The 18,066-nt window shown below is 42.5% G+C and overlaps 1 protein-coding gene across 7 annotated transcripts in view; it reads left to right on the top strand.

The window, feature by feature from the left end:
* The window catches only part of LYRM4 (LYR motif containing 4), a 144,814-nt gene that overhangs the window by 90,158 nt on the left and 36,590 nt on the right, over positions 1-18,066 (top strand). The window contains exon 3 of one of the 7 annotated variants that reach the window (XR_013345209.1): positions 12,875-13,023. The exons of the other annotated variants lie outside the window; for them this stretch is intronic. The gene's annotated coding sequence lies outside the window, so the exon portion shown is untranslated. The remainder of the gene's footprint in view (positions 1-12,874; positions 13,024-18,066) is intronic. 7 annotated transcript variants of the gene reach the window in all.

An 18,066-nucleotide genomic window follows, 5' to 3' on the forward strand; every position in this document is an offset into this window, starting at 1 on the left:
TATGAAGTGCTTCATGATTTCCTGAAATTGCTCATTTTGTGCAGCATCGAAGCTGAAGTTATGATCAATTTCTTATCAAGTTTGTGGTTATAATTTTCTCATTGTTACCTAATAGTCATAACAAGAACTTTGATTTTCTCATCACTTCCCTTTTAACTTTTGAAATTAAAGTTTGCGTACTGTAATTAGTTTATAGTATTTTTAAAAGAATATCAAATAGATGTTATGTTCATGTAAATACTTCAGAGTAACATAGAAATTATTGATAAAAACAAATTTTTCACAAGTTTGCCTTTGATAGGTGAGATAGTTATCAAAACCAGATTGCTCATAGACACTATAATATTCCTATCAGACAATTTTCCCCCTCTCCTAGCCTTCATGTTTCATGATCATTCTTCCAACAGTCTTAAATAGTATGCATTTTGCCTCCATACTATTTTACAGTCCCTCTATTTCAGCTTTGATTTCCTACATGATCTTCCATCCTCTGATGGGTGTGAAGAGGTTCATAATTAAGGGGGTATATTCTGCGTATTCTTCTCTTCACTCAGTCTCCTCAGCCTATCACTCCATTTTCTGCAGTACTCTGGTGGACTCCTGGCTGTTGCTCAACTTCCTGCTCCTGTGCAGTCCAAAAATGTTCAATATGTTTCTGTGCTTTTTACAGAAGTGAAAAACTTTTTCCAGCATGGGGGTAACAGAATACTGTGATGATTTTTTGCCACAACACTAACAGCGCAGACCAATAGAGGAGGGTTATTTTTGATTATACAGGATTTACTGTCTTATAGCAGGATGTACACTGCCATTTTTATAGCCAGCACTAAAAAAAGAAGAAGAATTACAAAGCAGGGCATAGATTTTTAAAAATACTTGTCAAATTATGACTCCAATAAATCATGTTTAAAAAATTTCAGATAGCAAGACTCTTGATCTTTCTGGCTTTGACATTTTTCTTCTGAAGTGTTAAGAAGACAGTAATTCTGGTCTTGTTCTTTTCTTTCTTTCTTTCTCAGTTACTATAATTCTTGGTCAGAAATGTCAAGGGTTTAAAAACAAATATCTGTCGATGTACATTTCCTACATACTCCTTTCAAGGACAGGAATGAAATGTACAGCACTTCTACAGAGATGAATTTCCACAGAGAATGTGGAACAGAGCCAGCAAATAACAATCCACATAAACAAGTGTTCAGGCAGTCTTTAAGAATGAAGACAATAAAGAACATTTTTTTGTCAAGTTAGTGTATGGTATGAAGGCTCAGGACCAGAAATCTTAGAAACCATCCTGAAAACAGGAGGTATATTTTACTTATCATTTATTGTAATTCTAGTACAGTTTGCTACTTGTTTAGTGTATAGTACAAGATACTTTCTTTCCATTTGGGATTAGATTAACCCATTCTCTTAAGAATCTATTCATTTCACTTTAAGAAAACTATAGCAGCTACAGACATTTGCTGCCTCTATTACTGCCTGAGCTCATTTCAAACAGGTGCGCTTAGGGGCGGCAGGAAAGCCCTAATTGTTACCCAAAGCACCATATCAACTGTGCTTGAGGTGGCAGAATTCCTGCCAGTTCCTTTCAAAAAGCCTTGTGTAAATTAAGGGCCTTAATGGTCACATTAGAATGAAGGCAGCAAGGTCTGTAAGAACTTGAACCAAAAAATGAATAAAAGAAAAATGTTTTATATTTGCTGTGGATGGCATGGCAGATCTAATAATATTACGTTGTAAAATTATTAAACATTTCTGTACCTTCTGAAACACTTGAGTTCATGATGATGTAATTACAGTGGTGTAACCTTTGGTATAGTCTCTAAAATTGAACCTGTAAATATTTAATTACATGGTAAAGAATATTCTTTTAAAAAATAATAGTGTTGAACACAGATCCAATGCATTCAGAACCTGTGTAGTGATAACTATCTTATACTAAACCATACAAAATTCAATTTGCTGTTTACTTCAGCTCCACAAGTCAGTGTAAACCAGGAAAGTTACAAAATAATAACAGGACCTGCTCTTGGTGGATCTCAGAGAGCTGTCACTATTACATGAGAACAGGAATTTTCTACATTGAGTAGCCATTAGAAAATAACATCTGGTTTATCAAGTTAACGGTCTTATTGAATCATGTACGTTTTCCCGTATCTCTTGGATGACACAGTCTTAAAATGCGTTAATCTAATGTACACAAGCACTTCCACTGTTCTTACCACTAGGGGAGTCCAAGGTTCAAAGGAGAAGCCTTATTAGCCTTAACCAGTGCTTAATTTGTGCCAGGTCTGAGCCCTGGCATCTCTGGACTTGCCGGGTCAGTTACTGGTCCTGGCACAGGCAGCAGGAGGCCCATGCTGGCCACAGAGCGCACTTTCTGCACTGGGGCTGCAGTCACTTCCCCCTCAGGCTCCGGTTCCGCCGCCTCGCCCACACACCCTGCGCAAGGCCAGCAGCTCGCTGATCCTGCCTGACACCTAGCGAGTGCAGCTGCGGCTAAACTGGCACAAGCTGAGCTCCCTCATCATGGACAGCAAAGTCCTTCGGGTCCAGGGATGCCACCCCCCCAGAAGTGCTTCTGCCAGCAGTAGTGCCCCTTTCACTTCGTGGAGGGCTCTCACGAGCAAGCTGCTGCCCTCTGGAAGACCCAGGAGTGGCAGCAACTCCCGAGTGCTGGTAGAGAGGTGATGCATTAGGGACTGGGGAAGTGACCATGCAGCCAGGGCAAAGTGCGGGACGGGGAAGCTGGGCACCAAAGCAGGAGGGAAGCTCCAGGAGGCTGACAGGTACCCACTGGGGGAAGCGGAGCAGTTGGAGTGGGGTGCACAAGAGGCAACCGGCAAGAAAGCAGCACTGCGCTCCAGCCAGGGGTTGCTGACCCCCACGGTGCCCACAATCCTGGCTACCACAGCCCCCAGCAGCAGCTGTGCTTCGTAAGGGAGTGGGCGGGGTGCTGCCTGGCCTGTCCCCCTCAGGAGACCCTCACCAGAAGGGGTGAGAGCTGGGCCCAATCATGGACCCTCTTATGTGAGGGGTGGGGTGCTCTCCCTCCCCCTCCCAGGGGATTTCAGCTGGGCAGGTGCCCCAATCCAGGCCGAGAGCCAAGCAATCCATGTGGGGCAGGGCCCACAGCCCCTTTGTACAGGAGTAATGGATCGGGTGGGGCAGCAAATTCACACACGCACATTGAGAGAGCAATGGGAATGGCTCGGGTACGGGAAGGTAGCGCTGCTCTTCCGCATCCCCTGCCCCATTTGGAAACCAAAACACCAGCCCCCGCAGGACATGGGGTTGTGATGGAGTGTGGGTTGGGGGGTACGTGGGGAATAGGCAGGGTTGGGAGTGCGTGCGGAATGGGGGATAAGCAGGATTGGGTGTGTTGGTTGTGGCATAACAGTACATCAGTGCTTAATTTGTGCCTGGGCTGAGCCCCAGCACCTCTTTCATTACAAGTTAAGCACTGGTTTCAACGTATGCCAGATTTGGCCCAATGTGAGAAAATTAAATATTGTGGGTCATGTTCAATACTTCCACTTCTGGTTCCATAAAGTATTCTCCCCTCCAGTTCTATGTTTGGTTCATTCATTCTACATGTTGAGAGGAAGGCTAGGTAGAAGGTGGTTAAGGTGACACAGAACTCAGAGTTAGGAAACCCGGATTTTGCTCCCAGCTCTCCAAGAGTCTTCCTGTGTCATCTTGGGCAAGTCACTTAACCACTTTGAGACTCAGTTTCCCAATCTGTAAAACAGGGTGATCATGAGGAATCATTCATTAAAATTCGTAAATGGCTGTGTGATCGCATAGAAGATACTGTATAGCTGAAAAGTACTGTTTATTTTAATTTAGTATAAAATGCATAATCATAATTTTACATTGGATTTCCTTTTGCTTAATTATGATTTTGACTTAGAAAACACATTAGTTAATTTCAAAGTGCTAGAATTTTTGTAACATATTTTACTAAAATGCAAAAAACTTCCAGCAATAAGATGCCTTGACAAAACAGCAGAGCCATGCATTAGTACCCCTTTATACAGCCAGCAATTACCTATCTGAGAGACTAATAAAAGCTTATATCAATAAATTCCAAGCAAGACAGGTTATTTAATGACCAAATATCCAAAGTTGCCTATTGGGTTATATGCGCTAACCTGCACATTTACACACCCAAGAACTTGGATTTGAACATGGAAATCTGATAGTTAGATATCCAGCTGCCCACTTTGCATACAATACCCACCTGCTGAAGTGAAGAAACAGATTGACAGAGCCAGAAGCATACCCAGAATTCACCCACTCCAAGACAGGCCCAACAAAGAACGTAACAGAACACCACTAGCCGTCACCTTCAGTCCCCAACTAAAACCTCTCCATCGCATCATCAAGAATCTACAATCTATCCTGAAGGATGATCCCTCACTCTCACAGATCCTGGGAGACAGGCCAGTCCTTGCTTACAGACAGCCCCCCAGTCTGAAGCAAATACTCACCAGCAACCACACACCACACAACAAAAGCACTAACCCAGGAACCTATCCTTGTAACAAAGCCCGTTGCCAGCTGTGTCCACATATCTATTCAGGGGACACCATCATAGGGCCTAATCACATCAGCCACACTATCAGAGGCTCATTCACCTGCACATCTACCAATGTGATATATGCCATCATGTGCTAGCAATGCCCCTCTGCCATGTACATTGGCGAAACCGGACAGTCTCTATGTAAAAGAATAAATGGACACAAATCAGATGTCAAGAATTGTAACATTCAAAAACCAGTTGGAGAACACTTCAGTCTTCCTGGTCACTCAATTACAGACCTAAAAGTCGCAATATTACAACAACATAACTTCAAAAACAGACTCCAATGAGAGATTGCTGAATTGGAATTAATTTGAAAACTGGGCACCATTAAATTAGGCTTGAATAAAGGCTGGGAGTGAATGGGTCATTTCACAAAGTAAAACTATTTCCCGTGCTTATTTTCCCCACCTACTGTTACTCTCACCTTCTTGTCAACTGTTGGAAATGGGCCATCCTGATTATCACTACAAAAGGTTTTATTCTCCTGCTGATAATAGCTCACCTTAATTGATCACTCTCATTATAGTGTGTATGGCAACACCCATTTTTTCATGTTGTGTGTGTGTGTATCTATTGTATTTTCCACTGCATGCATCTGATGAAATGGGTTTTAGCCCACAAAAGCTTATGCTCAAATAAATTTGTTAGTCTCTAAGGTGCCACAGGTACTCTTCGTTCACTTTGCTTGTGTAAATGCTTCCTGGAAAAGTACGTTTTGTGATGCAGAACAGTTCCTCTGAGGTGATAAATTCCCTCAGTTCCTGTTGAACACAGTTTTTACACTTGGATGCCTGCAGTTGGGAAATCTAAATAAAACTGCTTGATTTTTCACAGGTGATGTGAATCCATAACTCCCTTTGACCGCAGTAAGAGCTATGAGTATGCAATATGTTTGAAATCAGGCTCCTTGTGTAGTTGCCGAATATGGGTTTCGGTACCTAACTTTAGGGTCAAGTTTGTAAAATTTGGCCAGCATTTTGATGGGTTTATTCTCCTTTTGCATGTTTAATTGTTGTTAATATACAGGTTATTTGCATGTAGGGAGACAAGAAGAGACCTGATAAGGCCAATGTTCTTGGAATGCCCAAGTGTAACAGCATGTAAGTTAGAAATTTTTAGTCTGTCTCTTGTGCTTCTGTTCATTTTCTGTACTGTTGATCATGGAGTAAAGTCTACAGATGGAGTTGTAAGGACAAAATCCTCAATTAGTAATGATTGTTTTAGGAAAATTAATAACATTTCCCCTTCATTTGTGTGTTCCTTGTGGTCCTTTGCTGCAGTTCTCAAACTGTATCTGTCTGCCCTTTGTTTCCTGACTCTGCAATTGGAATAAGGATTTGATCAGCAGGAACTAAAAGTAGCTCATGAATGCTGACAACATTCTTATCAATGTCAAGCAGACTTGCCTGCTTAAAAGTTACTTTTTGTTTACGTGAGGCAAGGCTAATTAATGTTCAAGGCCCTTCATACATTTTTGGTTTTCACTGATTTTTACCGAAAAATTTCTGGGTTTTACAAAAACTGTGGTTTCGTTTTTACCAGTTGTCATCCCAGTTTTGGACCACTCAAGTAAGTGAAAATACTCATTACATGTTAGAAAATCCAGAGAAGGTGGTTCCGTTCAATAACCTGGGCTGCCCAGTTTGCCAAGCCACCATCTCTCCTTCCAGAGCAAGGAGCTGGGTCAGAAGTGCACTTACTTTTCTCTGTTGGTGATTTTTCTCCCTGACTGCCGGTCCCCCCATATTAATTCTGATATTTACGCAGAAAACTCTTGAGTTAATTTTTGCATAATTTATACTGGTTTTTAAATTTTTATATTAAACATTGATAAATTCCCAGGAAACTTTAAACACAACAAAAACTGAAAATGTAGGGCCTTGTTAATGTTGTAAAGTACTTTGAAATCTTCTGATGAAAGATAATGTTGTAAAGCTGAGAATTATTATTATTTTTCCAAATTATGGATTTTTGAATTTTCTGTGTTGGCTGCTGCTGAAACTGGTAATGCTTGTTAAATGGCAAGTGTAGAAGATTAAGAAATATTTACGTGTCAGTGCCAAGCTAAAGCCTGTTTGTTTCATGGTATATTAATTAATATGTAAGACATGCATCTTCCTGGACCTAATTAATATGCCAGCAAATAAATCAAACACAGAACATACATTATTTTGTTATAAAAATAAATAAAAGCACCTACAAAACAAACAGGCTTTAGCTTGGCACTGACACGTAAATATTTCTTAATCTTCTACACAAGGCAGGCTCCCTGGCTCCACGCGGTTCCCAGAAGCAGCGGCATGTCCCCCCTCCTGCTCCTACTGGTAGGGGAAACCAGGGGGCTCTGCATGCTGCCCCTGCCCCAAGAGCTGGCTCCACAGCTCCCACTGGCTGGGAACTGCAGACAATGGGCGCTGTGGGGCCAACGCCCCTGGACGGGGCAGTGCGCAGAGCTGCCTGGCCTCAACTCCGTGTAGGAGCCAGAGGGAGGATATGCCGCTGCTTCTGGGAGCTGCTTGAGGTAAGCACCACCCGGAGCCTGCACCCCAACTCCCTCTCACACCCCATCCCCCTGCCCCAGCCCTGATCTCCCTCCTGCCCTCCAAACTCCTCGATCCCAGCCCAGAGCACCCTCCTATACCCCAAACCCCTCATCCTCACCCCCACTCCAGAGTCTGCACCTCCAGCAGGAGCTCTCACACACCCCTGTGCCCCAACCCCCTGTCCCAGCCTGGAGCCCCCTGCTCACCCCTAATCCCTCATCCCCGGCCCCCCACCGGAGTCCACATCCCCAGCCCAGAGCCCTCACCCCTCTGCACCCCAGCCCAGAGCCCCCTCCTGCACCCTGAACCCCTCATTTTTTGGCCCCAGCCCAGAGCCCACTCCCCCAGCCAGAGCCCTCACCTCCTCCCACATCCCAACCCACTGCCTCAGCACAGAGCCCCCTCCCTCACCCTGAACTCCTCATTTCGGGCCCCACCCCAGAGCCCACACACCCAGTCGGAGTCCTCACCCGCTCCCCAACTCCCTGACCCAGCCTGGTGAAAATGAGCAAGTGAGTGAGAGTGGTGAGAGCAAGCAACAGAGGGACGGGGGAGAGGGGGGCAGGACCTCGGAGGAGGGGCAGGGCAAGGGTGTTCAGTTTTGTGCGAGTAGAAAGTTGGCAACCCTAAGTGTAGAAAGGGCTGTAGTCTGGCAATTCAGCAAATGAGGCATTTACTGTATGCTTCACTTAATGCAAGTCCTCTTGTTTTAAAATGGACGTTACTTGATGAAATTCCCCCTCAACTCAAAAGCCAGCCACTAGACTCTACAAGTGATACTGTCATCTAAACACAAAATATTGTTTTGTACAATTGGCCAAGTTACCGTATGCAGAGGAGGCTAAGAATCAGTGATCCCATTGTGTTCCCTGGCGGGAACTGAAGAATAATCTGAGAAGAAATGAAAGCCTCTCTCAGGACAATATTCCGTTAAAAATGTCATGCCCTCTTATTAACTTGGACATAGCTGTGCTGGTTTTTAGATTCATTGTAATGACTACTATCTGTTGCACATACTGTTGTATATTCTAAAAGTGTTCTTTAATCTGTAACATTTCAGTGAACTGTTCTCATTCTGGCTCCTAATGTATTTTGTCAGTGCTTTATTAAAAAATTAAGAGATCAGAAAAGAATGTCATGCATTCTAAAAGAGGAAGGAAGTATTTTGGTGTAATGCACTTACTGTTTCTTGCCTGAAATATTGTTCTAGGTCCCAATCAGCATTCCGTGTACACCCAACCTCTAATTGGCTTCAGTAGGAGTTTCAGATGCACAAGGAATGCAGGCTTGTGTTCGTAATCAACTATTAATGCCAATATTTTCACACATGGGTGCTTTAAAAATTGGATCCTAAATTCGTATTTAGGCACCTAAATAAACACCTTGTACTGAACTGAACACCCAGGAACTCCCATTAAGTTCAGTGGCTCAATACATTTGAAAATCAGGCTGTTTGTTTAGGTGCCAAAATAAGGACTTGAATCCTGTTTTTAAGCATCCATTGTTGACAATCGTGGCATTCATTTTTTAACTTAACACTGTGGTTGTAGGTCTATTGGTATGTTTTAATTATTATTTTGGCTGCTGATTTTTAATCCCTAACAGTTGACGTGCTGTCTGATAGTTTAATAATCATGAGGCTTCCAGTTTTCAAATGTTATATTTTGCCATTATCATTGAACAGCAGTGTGGTGGTTCCATGCAGCATCTTGTCAAATATTAGCAAGGATTTTGGTACTTACTTTAAGTTCTTTACATAGGATTTATTTAAATCCAACTCATGCTTTCTTTTTCGCTCTACTGAAACTGAAAGATACTTTCAGTTTCAAGCAGAGATGGCTCAGTATTTACCAGAGGTGATTTTTACCAGATAAAATCATGGTTCTTAACACCTTGTGAAAAATTAGTTAGTCCCTGTTTAAGGCATTTTCTATTTTAAAACTCATTTTGTTAATGCACACCACATTACACTTAGTTTTAGTTAGTTTAGGGGTGTAGTACTACAATATGTAATTATAATACTGAATGTTGGAATATCTGCGTACATTTCGGTTCAGTATTTTCTAAAGGAAGCTATACATGTCATGACTCCTTTCAGTTTTCAATATTATATAATCAAAAGTCAAACACATTTCAGTTTATGACAATAAGGCAATGGTTCCCAAACTTGTTCTGCCGCTTGTGCAGGGAAAGCCCCTGGCAGGCTGGGCTGGTTTGTTTACCTGCTGCGTCCGCAGGTTTGGCCAATTGTGGCTCCCAGTGGCCGCGGTTTGCTGCTCCAGGCCAATGGGAGCTGCTGGAAGCGGCAGCCAGTACGTCCCTCGGCCCACGCCACTTCCAGCAGCTTCCTGCACAAGCAGCGGAACAAATTTGGGAACCATTGCAATAAGGCATAGTCATAGGCTTGAAGCATTAAATAATCAGAGCGTGCAGAGTTGCAGATTACCAATCCAGGTGCATTTGTCCATGCCACGTTCTGTAGCAGAAGATCAGCTTTGATGGAGTGGATAGGCGGAGCCTGTTCCTCAGTTTTGAACAGATGTATCCAAAGTTTGAGAAGATTTCTTCTTTGCTTGCTGAATTTGTTGGACACTCACTCTATTATTTTTCCCAGTTTCCCATTTAAGCCAGTATTTACCGGCGCCCTGTCCTAAATTAGTTTTTCCTGGGAAAAAGCCAACCCTGGTTTCAAGGAAGAACACATTAAATGTGTTTTTATAAAATGTGAGCAGTCTTCACTAGTACTCTCTAAATGTACTAAAATGCTGATCCTTTAGAGAAATGGGGGAAATATTTTTAATTATTAAACACATGAGGCCATCTTTTTTTTCTTTTTTATAATACAAACAAACAGTTGCAAATACAGCATTTCTAAAAGCTATGCTGTAGCTGAAACAGAAGTTATGGGTTTGCTGCAGGAGTTTAGGGCCTCTGTTGTGGAGATCAGACTTCTGTTCCATCTGCACAGCCTGTGGCAGCGTGCCTCCTGACCCCAGGTTGACAGATTCAGGCTCGCACTGCTGGGCTAAAAATAGCTGTGTAGCCATTGCGCCACCGGCTGGATCTTGGGATCTGAAGCCTCAGGAAGGGAGTGGCTTTAGAGCCCAAGCACCAGCCTGAGCTACAACTTCAAAGTACTGTCTACACAGCTGTTTTCAGAGTGGTAGTGCAGCCTGCATAAACCCATGTCTGTAGACCTGGGCTAGGAGGCTTGCTGCCGTGGGCTGTGTAGACGCACCCTGAATGATCACAATGATCCCTTTTGGCCTTCAGATCTATGAATTTGAATTTGTAACTGTTAACGTTGAGGACGTTTGTTTTTTTTAAAACTTTTTAACAGAGGGCCACTTACTGCTAACTGTAGTGATTACACTTCTAATAGGAATTTACCGTGTCTTCTAAGAACGTGAAGGCACTTGACTTTTCCTATAAGTGTAAAAGAGAAGAAGAAGAGAGCTAGACAGTTCCAATACTATTGGATGAATAATTGCAAACCATTACGGACAATATTTTGGTGTGTTCTGAATGAACAGGGACTATATTTCTATCACTTTTTCTAAAATCTGCATCCAGCCTAGGCTGCTTTACCCCTTGAAATGGAAGCACTGTCTAGAGTTGCCAATTGGGGGGGTTCATCACATGACAATCTTTAATTAAAGATTAGTCTTTAATTCCTGGAAACTCCAGGACAGTTCTGGAGGGTTGGTAGCCGTAGGACTGCCAGATCGTTTACACCGTTTGCTTTACGCCATGACTCTTGTTATAGTCCAGGCAGCATATTTTGAACCATGCAGTCTTCCTCAGTGGTGCCAATGCAACTGTGTCATCTCAAGGAGCGCTTGGTGGCTCATGAGGCAAGACAAGATACTATAAATGACTGGCTCAGCAAAACCCCAGCTAAACATTAAAAGTGTTACTTTACTGAGACCAAATGTAGATGCGGGAATACATTCCCCCTTTGTTGTTATTTCATTATTAAAGTAAGTGTGTGTGTATGTGTGTTTGTAGTGGTTGGGTTAGTGCTAAATTGATGAGCTCATATTTCATAAGCTCATAAGATTGAATGGTATAGAATAAAATCAATGTTTCTGTTAATTAAGTTTTTTGGGTGGTGGGAAGACCAAATGGCATTGCAAAGTCATTTCAAACTTTCATATGTATATTGACTAAAATTATTGGCTTGAAGATTTGAAATCTCTACTATAGAGATTTTTCTTTTGTTTTAAAGGAGAAGCAAAATACATTGAATGTTCTCTAAAAGCTGATTCTCTGCATTTATGACACAAGGGAGATGGTTCTTGGTGGATATAAAATAATGGCATTAACATTAATGTCAAATATTCTGAGCATTTAAGTGCAGTATTTTCTTTGCTAGTGGTTAAACTCCTCCACCCACTGGGTCCTCCTTCAAAGGCTCTTCCTGATTTGGAATAGTGGGTCATTTCAAATGTACTGGAAATTTGTGCTGGTATCTTTTTATATCGCAGGTTTTTTTAAATTACCGTTTGTTCTCCATTTTATTAAAAGATTGTCTAAATTTTCCTTTTTAAAAATATTCATCATGTTTATAATTCTGGTTGTGCTAATAGATTTATTGTTGCTGAATAAGTGTTGATAATACTTTGATGATGGTGCATTAAGTAAGCAAGTAGGATTCTTCCTCTTCAATTGCAGTTTCCCCCACTCACCAAAATCCCTGCCTTTGTTTTTGTTCATGGAGAAATGTTTACCTAATTCAGGGGTGGCCAACCTGAGACTGAGAAGGAGCCAGAATTAACCAATGTTCGTTGCCAAAGAGCCGCAGTAAAACGTCAGCAGCCCTCCCATCAGCTCTCCCGACTCCCAGCGCCTCCCGCCCACCGGCAGCCCCGCTGATCAGCGCCAGCGCCTTCCCCTTCCTCCCTGCACCTCCTGATCAGCTGTTTGGTGGTGTGCAGGAGGCTTGGAGGGGGAGGGGCAGGGGAAGGAGCGAGGGCATAGCAGGCTCAGGGGACGGGGTGGAGTAGGCCTGTGGCAGAATCCGGGGTTGAGCAGTGAGCACCCCCGGCACATTGGAAAGTTGGTGTCTGTAGCTCCAGCCCCGGAGTCGGTGCCTGTACAAGGAGCCGCATATTAACTTCTGAAGAGCCACGTGTGGCTCTGGAGCCACAGGTTAGCCACCCCTGGTCTAACTCATGGAGGCGGATGGGTCTTTGTTGTTATTTAATGCAGTCATTTAGACTCTACTGGCTTGATTTTTGCTTTAGAATCCCTACTAAAGCAATCTAGGGCCCTTTAATAACGCCCCACACTGGTGTAATGTTGCTCCCATCTTGGCACAGGTCCTATATGAAGTCACTATTCAGACGTGTTGTAAGAGGATGAAACTTCATGGGTTGGGCTGCTGAGAGATCATACCACGTAAAATAGTTCCTACCTGATTTCACCTCTCCCGACTGACTAATACCCTTAGTGCATGTGTGAATTTTTCTAGGTCTGAATTTGGCCCAACATCCCTGCAGTGCAGGAACATAACTGTTGTTAATATTTTATCAGGATTCTTTTCCAAACCCCTTTTATAAATTATGTTGGCAAGAAAGCAAAGGAGCTGAAAAACATGCATGAAGAGTCCGAAACTTGCGCATGGGGAGAGTGATACCTTTGTGACATGCTCCTCCATGACCCCTTCAAGACCAGTGGGCTTAAGACTCATTCTGCAGCCCTTCAAACATTTGATGTGAAAGGGAACTTGTCATTACTACAGGCCTGAGTTGTCCGTGCCAAGCTGGGGAGAAGGGACCCTCAGTAAAAGAGGTTATGCTGAATATTGCTTGAGCTACAGAAGAGTATAAATGTGCTGCAGATGTACTACTTGAGGAAGTTTTCCTGAGAGACCAGTTGCATTAAATAGAGGTAAATAGTGTTGACGTATGAAAGGTATTTAACTCACATGTTACTTTGCTTTTCAAAGATGTTCCATGTTAGAAGTGTTTTGCTCTTCTGAATATTTCAGTTCTTTAAAATCTGGCACAGATTAAAGTAGAATATCTTTGGAGTCCTGGCCTCTGAATTGGAGGGGGCCTTCATCAGATGAATAATTAATGGGGCCTTTCCTAACTAGTCCTTGAGGAGAGAACACTGAGCAAGGACCAGTCTGTGCAGGGTGGACTATGCTGGGCTGCTTGGGTGGGGCAGATGCATTAATTTATTGGGCCTCGGAGGTAGCACCTATTAGACACGGAGTGAGTTTGGGAATATTTGGAATAAAGGAAGTTTTTTTAAGTCAATCCAGGGGTTGAGGCTGGCCTGAGTAATCTGAGTACAGGAACAGAAGTTTTTTTAAGAGAGCACTTATAATGGGGGGTGCAAAGTTTTGGTCAACCCAAGCCCTATTTAGGTTTAATTGACTTCTGTTTATGAAGGTTGATTTCTCTGCCTTTATATTAATAAAAAAAGTTCAAAGAAAAACTATTTTTGATGGGATCAGGACTGACTGTATCATTATTGTTCATAAGATCAGCTTGCATGTGAAGCTCTGTAATATAGTTGTACATTGACTTGGGAAAGGAACATTTTTGACTAAGGGTGTGTCTTCACAGCACAATTAGCTCAAGTTGTAACACAAGTGTAACCCCAACATAGTTCCTGTCCACACACAAATCTCTAGCTTGAGTAAAGTGGTGCTTTAAGGTAGAGCTAGCTGGCTCATCTGAGAGGGGTTGAAGCACGAGTAATGCTGATTCTTGAGCTAATAATGCGGTGGGGATGCAACAGGTTGAGTAAGAACAGCTTATGAGGAGTCTCTTTGCTAATCCAATCACTCTGCACTGCTAATCAAATCATTCTGTGTAGCTCTACTGTTGTTTTGCGATGTCGTTGCTCACACTCCTAGTCTAGCTCGAATGTAGTAACTCAACTATACTCTAACTCGAGCTAACTTTCAGTGAAGACAAGCCCTAACATACAGTCTGCCTCTTACTGTATCCCTTGTTACTTTAAACTGTATTTATCTTGAGGCTGAAGAAAAGATTGAATTGATGTCCATGAATGTCAACCAGCGCAAAGTGATTCAAAAATTATGGCTGAACGTGATACCAACCACAGTGGATGCTAATATTTAATGCTTCATACTTACCTAAAGTGGAGATTTTAGTATCTACATTATAAAAACTTTGTTCTAAGTAAAATAAAACCACGAGAGCTCTACTTATTGCTAATTATACAGTTATTTTAGTAGGTAGAACTAATAAAAATAAATACTTGATAAAATTAACTTACATCCGTCAAATTTTACTCAAATAGTTATTGTTAAAGTTTTTTCATAAGACTAGAAATTACCCCCAAGTAGTGTTGATGGGTTCATAGTCGACAATGTGCCTTGGAAATACCTATTCTCCATAGATTTACAGTTCATAGAATCATAGAATATCAGGGTTGGAAGGGACCTCAGGAGGTCATCTAGTCCAACCCCCTGCTCAAAAGCAGGACCCATACCCAATTAAATCATCCCAGCCAGGGCTTTGTCAAGCCTGACCTTAAAAACGTTTAAGGAAGGAGATTCCACCACCTCCCTAGGCAACGCATTCCAGTGTTTCACCACCCTCCTAGTGAAAAAGTTTTTCCTAATATCCAACCTGAACCTCCCCCACTGCAACTTGAGACCATTACTCCTTGTCCTGTCCTCTTCCACCACTGAGAATAGTCTAGAACCATCCTCTCTGGAACTACCTCTCAGGTAGTTGAAAGCAGCTATCAAATCCCCCCTCATTCTTCTCTTCTGCAGACTAAACAATCCCAGTTCCCTCAGCCTCTCCTCATAAGTCATGTGTTCCAGACCCCTAATCATTTTTGTTGCCCTTCGCTGGACTCTCTCCAATTTATCCACATCCTTCTTGTAGTGTGGGGCCCAAAACTGGACACAATACTCCAGATGAGGCCTCACCAATGTCGAATAGAGGGGGACTATCACGTCCCTTGATCTGCTCGCTATGCCCCTACTTATACATCCCAAAATGCCATTGGCCTTCTTGGCAACAAGGGCACACTGCTGACTCGTATCCAGCTTCTCGTCCACTGTCACCCCTAGGTCCTTTTCCGCAGAACTGCTGCCTAGCCATTCGGTCCCTAGTCTGTAGCTGTGCACTGGGTTCTTCCGTTCTAAGTGCAGGACCCTGCACTTATCCTTATTGAACCTCATCAGATTTCTTTTGGCCCAGTCCTCCAATTTGTCTAGGTCCCTCTGTATCCTATCCCTGCCCTCCATCGTATCTACCACTCCTCCCAGTTTAGTATCATCCGCAAATTTGCTGAGAGTGCAATCCACACCATCCTCCAGATCATTTATGAAGATATTGAACAAAACCGGCCCCAGGACCGACCCCTGGGGCACTCCCCTTGACACCGGCTGCCAACTAGATATGGAGCCATTGATCACTATCCGTTGAGCTCGACAGTCTAGCCAACTTTCTACCCACCTTACAGTGCATTCATCCAGCCCATACTTCCCTAACTTGCTGACAAGAATACTGTGGGAGACCGTGTCAAAAGCGTGTCAGTGCCAACATGGTTTTCTCAACCCATGACACATACCATGTAGTTTATTAGAGACACTGTTCTTCCTGCTGCTACGTAGTGTGGAGGGAATGCAATACGAAGAGTGGGGAAGAGGGTACAGAGGTGTGTGTGTGTCATTCTGGCAGCAACCCTCAACTACATAGCTTATGTTACTATCTAAGGAATTTATATCTTTGGGTAACCAAAAGCACCTGACATACTAGTATACTACTGTAATATATGCTTTGGGAACACTCACTAGCTGAGTACGTCCAGTGCCAAAAAGTGTCAGTATACTAAAGGACACATCAACATGGTTTAATTTAAAAAATGTTCCTTATAGATTAGTAATTACAGAAATATACCACACTATTAAATACATACAAAATTTTTAAAAAAGATAGGAAAATAATCAACTTTGTTTATGGCCTTTAAAAAGAAGTCTGGCAGTAAAGTCTTTTTACTTCACCGCACCATCATGCATTTGTGGTATAAGCCACATATGTTATAGAGAAACTAATGGACCAGCTTTAGATAACTTACAAAAATTATTGGGGATTCTTTGCCTTGTTTACCATAGGTCCCACTGTAAAAGGCTCTCTGAAAGCAATTAAAACCCTCAAAAATTATCTAAAAAAACATTTCTGTATTTAAAATTGACAATTTTATGGTCTCAGTATCTTGGGTCTTGTATGGGTAGAAGTGTCCCCTTCTAGCTGCTGCAGAGCTGTGCTCTTCCCCCATAAGAACCCCATTAGCCTCTATGCTCCAACCATTCACTAGGCCACATTTTTGCCCCACTGTCAGTATCCATGCTTTCCTCCATGCCCCCCTTATTCCCTACTACAGCGTTTTAAATGTTGTGTTTTTAATTTTGAATGTTAAAAAATGGCCTACAGATAAGATGTTCTCAAATTATGTGTGTTTGGAGTTTCCGGATACTACAGTGGTTTCACTAAAGGAATTCAAAGAAAGATGCAGAACAAGAAGGGCAAATTTTCAAAAACGGAGACCAGCTGGAGACAATCAAGTCTGTGAGGTTGGAGAGGGTAAGGATCTGATACGAACAGCTATTATTCCTTTTGAGAATGGAAACAAGTTCCTGCAGGTCTGCCCTATCAGTGAGCATAGGATATCCTGGAACATGCTCCCCAGACTTCTCTTGCTGCTGGGAACCTGCCCAGATTGATGCAGGGTACAGGTGCTTGGGTTTGGCCTCCCCTGCACCAGATGCTTCCTCTCCTCATCCCTCTACTTTGCATCTTGCTATCTCTTCTGATCCAGAAAAGGAGGCACTGGAAGAAAAAAAAGGAATTAGATCCAGAGAGCTAAGTGCTGGCTTCCATGCTTCCAGGAGAGGAGGCAAAGAATACTGGAATAGGAAAGAATATTCCCTCTAGTTTTCACCTTTCTTGGCTTCCTGAAAGATGGCATCATGGCACTGGCTGTTCTGCTTACTGCAGCGGGCTGGAAAAAAAGGAAAATGCTTGACAATCAAATTTTATATTTTAACCACTAACCAGCTAACTCCTCTCCTTCACCCCCTTTTTATAATGATTGCCTGATAGAAACATTTTTTTTTTAATTTTCATATCCTAAAATATACTTACATGAGTGCTCCTCAAATGCAAGGTTTAAGAAAACACAGCACTATCCATCCCTCCCAGCAGCAACAGGTAGCAGGCCCAGTGTCCAGAATATCAGCCAGCCAGGAAAGAATTTTTAAAGGGGCCTGATGTTGCACATGTGGTTTTTATTTTGTATTTAAGTAGTCAAAAGTGGGGTTGCCTTTGCAGCGGCCTGATGACAAGGGGCAGATTCATCCTTCCGGATGGAAAATGTGGGATTGTGACTCACTTCAAAGCCAGTCAATGCCACTCTTGGATTTAGGAGAGTGGGTTACTTGAGAATGATTAAACATATTCCCCTCCTTCATAAGGACTTAACATTCTGCCTTGTACATAAATAGCAGATCATTATACTTTTATATATTTTGAAAACATGAGGAGTGTGAACTTTGGAAAATTACACATCAGGTATTTTAGCTGAGCAGCAGGAAATGTACATATGATCCAGTACTGAATGCATCGCTTCCACTCCTCAGGTTAGCAGCTGTTAAAAATGTTCCGTATATGTAGTAAACGTCAACAATGCCTACTGCTGATTCACTTATAAGATGTTCTTTTATTAATGTGATAACCTTTTCAAGAACTACGTGGGCGATACATAGTTAGAAACATCCACAATTCATAGACATTGAGATCATCTAAAAATGTTGAGGCATCATACATCCTACAATGGAGCACCCATAGGGACAAAATCACCTTGTAGGTAAATAATCTCAAGTCACTTGTAAGGTAAATAATGGCTCCATGTCTAGTTGGCAGCCGGTGTCAAGGGGAG

This window comes from Eretmochelys imbricata, chromosome 2, assembly GCF_965152235.1.
Source record: "Eretmochelys imbricata isolate rEreImb1 chromosome 2, rEreImb1.hap1, whole genome shotgun sequence".
Classification (NCBI taxonomy): domain Eukaryota; kingdom Metazoa; phylum Chordata; order Testudines; family Cheloniidae; genus Eretmochelys; species Eretmochelys imbricata.